Below are 10902 nucleotides of genomic sequence, written 5' to 3'. Positions count from 1 at the left end.
GGGGTACTTGTGCATGAAACACAAAAGGATAGTATGCAGGTACAGCAAGTGATCAGGAAGGCCAATGATATTTTGGCCTTTATTGCAAAGGGGATGGAGTATAAAAGCAGGGAAGTCTTGCTACAGTTATATAGGGTATTAGTGAGGCCACACCTGGAATACTGCGTGCAGTTTTGGTTTCCATATTTACGAAAGGATATACTTGCTTTGGAGGCAGTTCAGAGAAGGTTCACTAGGTTGATTCTGGTGATGAGGGGGTTGACTTATGATGAAGGGTTGAGTAGGTTAGGCCTTTACTCATGGAATTCAGAAGAATGAGAGGTGATCTTATCGAAACGTATAAGATTATGAGGGGGCTTGACAAGGTGGATGCAGAGTGGATGTTTCCACTGATAGGGGGAGACTAGAACTAGAGGGCATAATCTTAGAATAAGGGGCCGCCCATTTAGAACTGAGATGAGGAGAAATTTCTTCTCTCAGAGGGTTGTAAATCTGTGGAATTCGCTGCCTCAGAGAGCTGTGGAAGCTGGGACATTGAATAAATTTAAGACAAAAATAGAGTTTCTTAAACGATAGGGGAATAAAGGGTTATGGGAAGCGGGCCAGGAAGTGGACCTGAGTCCATGATCGGATCAGCCATAGTCGTATTAAATGGGGCTGTAAGGCTTTCTCCTGTTCCTATTTCTTATATTCTTATGTTCTTATGTAAATATGAGCGTTACATTTGCGATTTTCCAATCCGCTGGGACCTCTCCAGAATCCAGGGAATTTTGGTAGACCAATGCATCCACTATCTCTGCAGCCACTTCTTTTAAGACCATAGGATGTAGGCCATCAGGTCCAGGGGACGTATCTACCTTTAGTCCCATTAGTTTGCCTAGTACTTTTTCCCTAGTGATGGTGATTGTTTTAAGTTCCCCATTCCCAATAGCCCCTTGATTATCAATTATTGGAATGCCTTGTACCATGAAGACTGATACAAAATATTTTTTCAAAGTTTCTGCCATTTCCCTGTTTCCCATTTTTAATTCCCCAGTCTCATCCTCTAGGGACCAATGTTTACTGTAGCTACTCTCGTCCTTGTTATATACTGACCCCTCACCTCTTGGACCTGGCTTGAATCCACCAGTCTGGTAGAACAGAAGTGTTGTCTCTTTGCAGGCTGTATAGCTGCTCTTTGATGTGGGAGTTTGGGCAATGTCAACACACTTTCTAGGTGGTGCAAAACCAAAGATACAAAATGTCCATAACATGGTGCAAACTGATGGTCCGGAATTTTCATGCTGCCGTGCGTACGGGATTGGAGGTGGGTCGGGAGTAAAAGTCGCAATAAATGGGAACAGTTCGGAACCCCGCCGTCATCCCAACTCCTAGCGCCTTTAACTCGGGCACATTTGTCAGTGCGGCACGGACCCGAACGGCAAAGGCGGGCAACCTAATTTACCTCATTAACAGCTTGTTGTCAGTCCCTTAACTCTGTTTTAAACCAGACCTTTTTGAATTTCACTGCATGACCACGGGAATCACACAACTCGGAACCACGTCTGTCAAGCTGAGGCAGAAGCTCAGTGGCCATTGATCGAAGTCACTACTGCAGAGCATGAACAGCACAATAAACACTCCCATGTGACACCTGCTGACTTGCCTAAGGGAAAGACTCTTGCTTAGTACGTTTTGAGCAGAGATTTAGGGGCCTATACTTTGCAAGTCTTTTTTGCAAATTCGGAAGCCACACTTACCTCATTGGTACTATCTATCATACCACTGACACATGATCTCTGATCTCTACTCGACCTGCCATCAATTACATCAGCATGGGTGCCGCTTATACTGTCTCACCTTGGTCCTCAGAATTGGACCAGGGTGAGTTCCATCACCAGCAGCACCAGGCACACCAGCAGCAGCAGTAGTAACAGCACCAACAACCTTCTGATGCTGCACAGGACAGAGGGCATCAGCACAGGGGTGCACCATACTTGGGGCGATACCCCCCAGCGCAGGATATACAGGCAGAGGATGAGCTTCCTCAAAATGACGGAGCAGCAGTGCCAAAAGAGGCTCAGGCTATTGCGCCAGGCAGATATTTGCTGCTTACTTGCCTGAGGGAAAAGCTCTTGGAACCAGACCTGCTGCCCAGAGGACCTGGTGGATACACCTTACCCGTGGCTGTCAAGGTGCCAGCGCCCTGATCTTCTTTGCCTCAGGCTCCTTCCAGGATCTGCAGCAGACATTTGCAACATCTCGCAATTGGCCACCCACAGATGCATCACACAGGTCGCTGATGCCATATTTGATAAGTTAAGCCAACTTTTCCACTGATGAAGCCAGTGTTACTGAGCAGGTGCTCTGGCTGGCTTTCCAAGGATGCAGGGCGTCATCAACTCACACATGTGGACTTCAGGACATCCCATCATCACCCAGGAGTGTTTGTGAACTGCAAGGGCTTCCACTCCTTCAATGTGCAGCTTGTCTGCAGCCATAAAAAGTTGATTATACATGTGCTTGGCAGCTGTCATGACTCTCTCATCCTGTACCAGTCCACCCTCCCACAGCTCTTCACACCACCAAACACACTTACCGGCTGGCTGTTTGGAGACAAGGGCTATCTACTGAAGACGTGGCTCACAACATGCTTGAGGAAGCCACGTACCGAGGTTGAGGAGAGATATAATGAAAGCCAAATGTCCACCAGATGTGTCATAGAGCAAACAATAGGCATGCTGAAAATGCGGTTCAGATGCCGTGATAGATCTGAAGAAGCCCTTTAGTACACACGAGCCAGGGTCTCCAGAATCATCATCTGCTGCGTGCTCCACAACATAGCACAGCAACGAGGATTGGAGATGTGTGAGGAGCAAGGCGCAGAACGCACTGAATCTTCAGAGGGGGAGGAGGAGCAACATTAGCTGGAAGACAAAGAGGAGCAGGAGGAACCTCAGATCCAGATGCCAGCAGCACCCGAGCACATTGCTGCCCGGGAGGCCAAGGATGGCCTCATCATAGCCAGATTTACTTAACTACCTGCATTACACCCATATGGCTGCCACATGCTGTGCCAAGTTCTGCCCTCACCCCAACAACACCATAAAGCATCCCTACTATTGTATTCCTAACACAGATGAGGCTGCACACAGGGAGGTTAAAGTAACAGTGACCTCAGTCTTTAATAAGACACTCCAGAGTGAGGAACAGGCCTGAGGGGCCGGCTTACATACAGTGCTCCCAAAGGATGCTGGGATCCCTTGGGACTTCAGGCAATGAGCTCCCTGATGGTGGAACATGGGAGTGCATGCTTTACAGATACACAACATCACTCCCCCCCAAAGTCAAAGTGAAAACTATTTGCAAGGTGAGGCGGTCGGGAGCCTTTCTTTCCCTGGTGGACCGTCTCGGTACAACTGTCTGTTCTGGTGTGTTGGCTGTGCCCTCGCTGGGCTGGCATGTTGTTGGCCCTGCAGAGCTGCTAGGTGACCCTGGTCTTGCTGGGCTGTTGGGCATGATGGGTTCGATTTCCTGGTCCGGCGTGGTGTCATTGATCCTTTGGATATGTGTTGTGGGCTCGAAAAAGGTGGTGTCTGCTGTGGGCTGTTCAGGGCAGTCTGTGAGCCGCAGCCTCGTTTGGTCCAGATGCTTTCTGCAAATGTGTTCATTGTCTAATTTGACTACAAACACCTACTCCCTTCTTTAGCTATCACCGTGCCCGCGATCCACTTGGGACCATGTCCATAGTTTAGCACATACACAGGGTCATTCAGATCAATTTCCCGTGACACAGCGGCACGACCATCGTTTACATCTTGTTGCTGCCGCCTGCTCTCTACATGATCATGCAGGTTGGGGTGAACCAGCGAGAGTCTGGTTTTAAGTGTCCTTTTCATGAGTAGCTCAGCCGGGGACACCCCTGTGAGCAAGTGGGGTCTCGTGCGGTAGCTGAGCAGTACTCGGGACTGACGGGTTTGAAGTGAGCCTTCTGTGACTCGTTTAAGGCTCTGTTTGATGGTTTGTACTGCCCACTCTGCCTGCCCATTGGAGGCTGGTTTAAACGGGGCTGAGGTGACATGTTTGATTCCATTGCGGGTCATGAATTCTTTAAATTCGGCACTGGTGAAACATGGCCCGTTGTCACTGACCAGTATGTCAGGCAGGCTGTGGGTGGCAAACATGGCCCTCAGGCTTTCAATGGTCGCGGTGGCGGTGCTTCCCGACATTATTTTACACTCAATCCATTTTGAAAAAGCATCCACCACCATCAGGAATATTTTACCGAGAAACGGACCCGCATAGTCGACATGGATCCTCGACCATGGTCTGGAGAGCCAGGACCACAAACTTAGTGGTGCCTCTCTGGGCGCGTTGCTCAACTGAGCACATACGCTGCATTGCCGTACAGAGGACTCTAAGTCAGAGTCGATACCAGGCTACCACACGTAGGATCTAGCTATCGCTTTCATCATTACTATACCCGGGTGTGTGCTGTGGAGATCCGAGATGAACGTCTCCCTGCCCTTTTTTGGGTAGCACTACACGGTTACCCCACAACAGACAGTCTGCCTGAATGGACAGCTTGTCCTTTTGCCGCTGGAACGGCTTGATTGGCTCTTGCATTTCAACGGGGATGCTGGCCTAGCTCCCATTCAGTTCACAGTGTTTTACTAGGGACAGCAGAAGATCTTGGCTGGTCAAAGTCCTAATTTGGCGGGACGTGACAGGTGATTTATTATTTTCAAACGCTTCCATGACCATCAACAAGTCTGCGGGCTGCGTCACCATCAACAAGTTTGCAGGCTGCGCCATTTCTACCCCTGTGGTGGGCAATGGTAGCCGACTGAGAGCATCCGCACAGTTCTCGGTGCCTGACCTGTGGTGGATGGTATAGTTATACGGTGATAGCACGAGTGTCCACCTTTGTATGCGGGCTGAGGCATTAGTATTTATCCCCTTGTTTTCAGCGAACAGGGATGTGAGGGGCTTGTGATCGGTTTCCAGCTCAAATTTGAGGCCAAACAGGTACTGATGCATTTTCTTTACCCCGAGCACACACGCTAATGCCTCTTTCTCAATCATGCTGTAGGTCCTCTCAGCCTTAGACAAGCTCCTGGAGGCATAGACGACAGGTTGCAACTTCCCTGCAACATTAGCTTGTTGGAATACACACCCGACTCCATATGACGACGCATCACATGCTAGCACAAGTCTTTTACACGGGTTATACAATACAAGCAGCCTGTTGGAGCATAAAATGTTTCTGGCTTTCTCAAAAGCAATTTCTTGTTTTTTTCCCCATACACAGTTCTCACCCTCATGCAATAACACATGTAGGGATTCTAAGAGGGTGCTTAACCCCGGTAGGAAGTTACCAAAATAGTTGAGGAGTCCCAGGAACTGATTGCCTCTGTCTTGGCGTCTGTGGGCCGAATGACGTCCGCCGCGGTCTTTCTCCCCAAAAACTCCGCTTCTGTTGCCATGAAGACGCATTTCGACCTCTGTCCTGGAGGTCGCTGTCGCTGGAGGTGCTCGATGGTGTCCCGACCCATGACCAATATGTCGTCCTGAAAAACCAACTTGGTACCAACTTGAGCAGGCTCTCCATGTTTCTCTGGAAGATCGCTGCAGCCGACCGAATTCCAAACGGGCATATGTTGTAGATGAACAGTCCCTTGTGCATGTTGATGCAGGTGAGGCCCATCGAAGACTCCTCCAACTCCTGCGTCATGTAGGCCGAAGTCAGGTCGAGCTTGGTGAACGTCTTTGTCATGTATCTTACATTATTATATATAACTGTATCCTAACATGCTATACATGACTGTAATAAGATATGACCTGTAACCACCAGCATACCTTACCACCAGTGGTGCACTTGCAAGAGACAGGTATATAAGGACAGGTCTCAGGCAAGTGCAGCATTCCAGAGCTGTGAAATAAAGGTGCAGGTCCAGAATGACCTTGACTTCACTACATGCCTCGTGTGAATCTGTACTGAGGGGACAGGACTTTACAGTGGCGACGGGTTACGGGATTACAGAATCCACAGAATGGCGAACAACGGATCAGATGAAAAGTACAATGCGGGAGACAATTGGGAGGACTTTATAAAAAGGCTCCAGCAAAGCTTTGTAACCAAAGACTGGTTAGGCGATGATAAGGCAGACAAGAGAAGAGCCCATCTCTTGACCAGCTGTGGCTCGAAAACATACGCTTTAATGAAGGATCTGTTGGCACCCAAGAAACCAGCAAGCAAGTCATTTGAAGAATTGAGCACACTGGTAAGAGACCACCTGAAGACAACGAGCAGCCTACACATGGCCAGACACAGGTTCTACAACTACAGACGCTGTGTGGGCCAGAGCACACCCGACTTCATGGTGGAACTTCGGAGGTTGGCTAGTTTATGTGAGTTCTCCGATGAACTGAGGAGAGAAATGCTGAGAGACTTTTTCATTGAAGGAATAGGCCAAGCAGGCATATTCCGAAAGCTCATAGAGACCAAGAACCTGACCTTAGAGGCAACAGCACTGGTTGCACAGACATTCTTGGTCGGGGAAGAAGAAACGAGTTGATTTACAATGCAGGTACAACAACTAACGAAATATCGGAACAAGAAGTTCACAGCACTAAACAAGCTGCTACCCCCACACACAGACAAAACCCGGAGAACAGGCTCTCGACAGCAGGCAGAAGCCATCAAGGGCCACAGGAACGGCCGTTCACACCTCATCAACCCACAATGCAAGCAATCAACACAAACTGAGAGAAGCTCAAGAGAGATCAGCCAGACGCAGCTCATTCTTTGGGAACACTTTGAACAATGGAACAGGTCTGTGCTGGAGATGTGGGGGTGGGCACTCGTCAAGGGGATGTCAATTTCAGCAGGCTGTTTGCAGAACTTGTGAAAATACAGGGCATTTGGCCCGCATGTACAAAAAAACGGCAGCTCAGCTGGTATACGAATCGGATGGGTCGGAAAGCAGACCAGAAGATGGTGGGGACAGAATCCGGGACACCGATGTACAGCGGGTCAACACGATCAATGGCCACTGCCCCTTCAACAGGATGCCTCCTATAATGATGAGGGTCCTACTCAACGGGATATCTGTCAACATGGAGCTGGATACGGGAGCAAGTCAATCTCTCATGGACGCTCAACAATTTGAATAACTGTGGCCGCATAAAAGAGACAGACCAAAACTCACAAGGGTCGACACCAAACTAAGGACCTATACCAAAGAAATCATACCAGTCCTCGGCAGCGCCATGCTCTCTGTCACACACAAAGGGACAGTGAACCGACTTCCCCTGTGGATTGTCCCCGGAGAACCCCCAGCACTGCTGGAGAGAAGCTGGCTGGCAAAACTAAACTGGAAATGGGATGATGTCCATGCCATGTCATTAGAGGAACGGACCTCCTGCTCAACAGTTATAAAGCGATTTGAACATCTCTTTCAGCCAGGTGTGGGCACTTTCAAAGGGGCCAAAGTCAAAATCTACATCACACAGGATGCTAGACTGGCCCATCACAAGGCCAGAGCTATACCCTATGTGATGAGGGGAAAGATTGAACACGAACTAGACAGGCTTCTGCGGGAAGGCATTATATCACCTGTGGAATTTAGCGACTGGGCAAGTCCCATCGTCCCAGTCATGAAGCCTGATGGATTCGTACGAATCTGTGGGGACTACAAATCTACCATAAACAGAGTCTCCCTACAGGACCAGTACCCGCTGCCCAGAACGGAGGACTTATTTGCCACATTGGCTGGAGGTAAACTTTTCTCAAAATTAGACCTCACATCTGCATATATGACGCAAGAATTGACTGAAGAATCCAAGCTACTCACCACCATCAACACACATTGAGGCCTTTTCATGTACAATCGATGCCCATCACGGGCAGGGTCACTGACTCCCATCTCCATAATTTGGAGGAAGTACTAAAGCGGTTGGATAGGGTAGGCCTACGAGTCAAGAAATCCAAGTGCCTGTTTCTCGCACCCGAGGTTGAATTTTTGGGCAGAAGGATTGCCGCTGATGGAATCCGCCCAATAGAGTCCAAAACAGAAGCAATTCGCCTGTCACCCAGGCCCCGGAATGTCTCAGAACTGCGCGCCTTTCTCGGGCTACTCAATTACTTTGGGAACTTTATGCAGAACTTAAGCACGCTGCTGGAGCCTCTCCATGTGCTACTCAGGAAGGGGTGCGATTGGTTTTGGGGGTACGCCCAGGAACGCGCCTTCAATAAGTCACGCAACGTTCTGTGTTCCAACAGTGTTTTGACTTTCTTTGATCCAGGTAAAAAGCTAGTTCTCACATGCGATGCGTCAGCGTATGGGGTCGGGTGCGTTTTGCAACATGTTAATAGTGCGGGCAAATTACAACCCATAACTTATGCCTCCAGGTCACTTTTGCGGGCGGAGCGCGGGTACGGAATGGTAGAGAAGGAGGCGCTCGCGTGCGTGTACGGTGTCAAAAAGATGCACCAATACCTTTTCGGGGCCAAGTTCGTGTTAGAAACCGACCACAAGCCCCTCACGTCCCTCCAATCCGAGAGCAAGGCAATAAACGCCAATGCCTCGGCGCAAATTCAACGTGGGCACTCATGCTGGTGTCCTACGACTATACCATAAGGCACAGACCAGGCACAGACAACTGTGCCGACGCGCTCAGCAGGTTACCCCTGGCGACCACGGAAGGGTCTGACGAACAGGTCTGTGAGATAGTCATGGCAATCAATGCCTTTGAGTCCACAGGTTCGCCCATGTCGGCTCGCCAAATCAGAGCCTGGACCCCACGTTATCCTTAGTAAAAAGATGTGTCCTAACCGGTGACTGGGCAGAGGCTCGCGATGCCTGCCCCGAGGAATTAAAACCCTTTCACAGGCGCATGCATGAGCTATCACTACAAGCAGACTGCCTGATGTGGGGCAGCCGAGTAGTCATGCCTCTGCGAGGCAGAGAGGCATTTGTCCGGGAGCTCCACCGTGAGCACCCGGGGATCGTTCTCATGAAGGCCATAGCCAGATCCCACGTCTGGTGGCCTGGTATTGACGCGGACTTGGAGCTCTGCGTCCGAAGGTGCACCATTTGTGCCCAACTCAGCAATGCCCCCAGGGAGGCTCCACTGAGCCCCTGGCCCTGGCCTACCAAACCGTGGTAGTGGGTGCATTCATGGGCAAAATGTTCCTCGTAGTTGTAGATGCATTTTCAAAGTGGATCGAATGCACCATTTTAAACTCGAGCACAACCTCCACCACTGTGGAGTGCCTCGCAACCATGTTTGCAATGCACGGAATCCCTGACATATGGGTCAGTGACAATGGTCCGTGCTTCACCAGTGCAGAATTCCAAGACTTTATAATTGACCAAGGCATAAATCACGTCAAGACGGCACGTTTCAAGCCGGCCTCCAACGCTCAGGCGGAGACAGCAGTGCAAATCATTAAACAAGGCATGCTTAAAATCCAAGGTCCCACGCTGCAGGGTCGCCTGTCGCGACTGCTGCTGGCATACAGATCTCGTCCGCACTCATTGACTGGGATCCCCCCGCGCAACTGTTGATGAAAAGGACTTTAAAAACAAGGCTCTCATTAATCCTCCCAGACATGCACAAAATCGTTGAGGTAAAGCGCCGTAAGCTGACTGAGTACCATGACAGAAATTCGAGGGGGAGATGGAATGAGATAGGGGACAAAGTGTTTGTACTAAACTATGGCAGGGGTCCCAAATGGCTTGCAGGGACAGTAACGGGCAAGGAAGGAAACAGGCTACTGGTAGTACAAATGGACAATGGCAAAACCTGCCGGAGGCATGTAGACCAAGTCAAAAGCAGATTTACCAACAACACTGCAGAACCAGAGGCAGACTACAATGTGGAACTCGCACCACACCTGGTGGACAGACAGAGGGAACAACCTAAGGAAAGGGCAATCCCAACAGACAGCCCAGGCGAGTCAACAACAATCACACCAATCGAAACAGACAGCACAGGTGAGATACCAGCAACCACACCCAAAGAAAAACAGACACCAAGGCAAACAACTGAGCCACAACTCAGACGCACCACGCGAGAGCGCAGACCACCTGAGAGACTGAACCTATAAAGACAATAAGACTTTGGGGGAGGGTGATGTCATGTATCTTACATTATTATATATAACTGTATCCTAACATGCTATACATGACTGTAATAAGATATGACCTGTAACCACCAGCATACCTTACCACCAGGGGTGCACTTGCAAGAGACAGGCATATAACGACAGGTCTCAGGCAAGTGCAGCATTCCAGAGCTGTGAAATAAAGGTGCAGGTTCAGAGTGACCTTGACTTCACTATATGCCTCGTGTGAATCTGTACTGAGGGGACAGGACTTTACATTCTTGCCGCCTGCCAGCGTCGCAAATAGGTTATCTGCCTTAGGTAGCGGGTATTGGTCCTGAAGCGAGAAACGATTAATAGTTACTTTATAATCGCTTCAAATTCTAACCGTGCCATCACTTTTGAGTACTGGAACAATTGGGCTAGCCCACTTGCTAAATTCCACTGGGGAGATGATGCCCTCATGTTGCAGCCTGTCCAGCTTGATTTCCACTCTCTCCCTCATCATGTGAGGTCCCGCTCGTGCCTTGTGGTGAATGGGTCGTGCCCCTGGGACCAAATGAATCCGCACCTTCGCCCCAGAAAAGTTTCCAATGCCTGGCTCAAAAAGGGAAGGAAATTTGTTAAGAACCTGGGTACATGAGACCTCATCCACATGTGATAGTGCTCGGATGTCATCCCAGTTCCAGCGGATTTTGCCCAGCCAGCTCCTTCCAAGCAGTTTGGGGCCATCGCCCGGGACAAGAGAGTGGCAGTTCATGCACCGTGCCCTCATAGGTCACCTTGACCATGGCGTTGCCCAGGACAGTGAT

Source organism: Pristiophorus japonicus, chromosome 15 (assembly GCF_044704955.1).
Source record: "Pristiophorus japonicus isolate sPriJap1 chromosome 15, sPriJap1.hap1, whole genome shotgun sequence".
Lineage (NCBI taxonomy): Eukaryota > Metazoa > Chordata > Chondrichthyes > Pristiophoridae > Pristiophorus > Pristiophorus japonicus.
Note: the sequence above shows the minus strand (reverse complement) of the source record.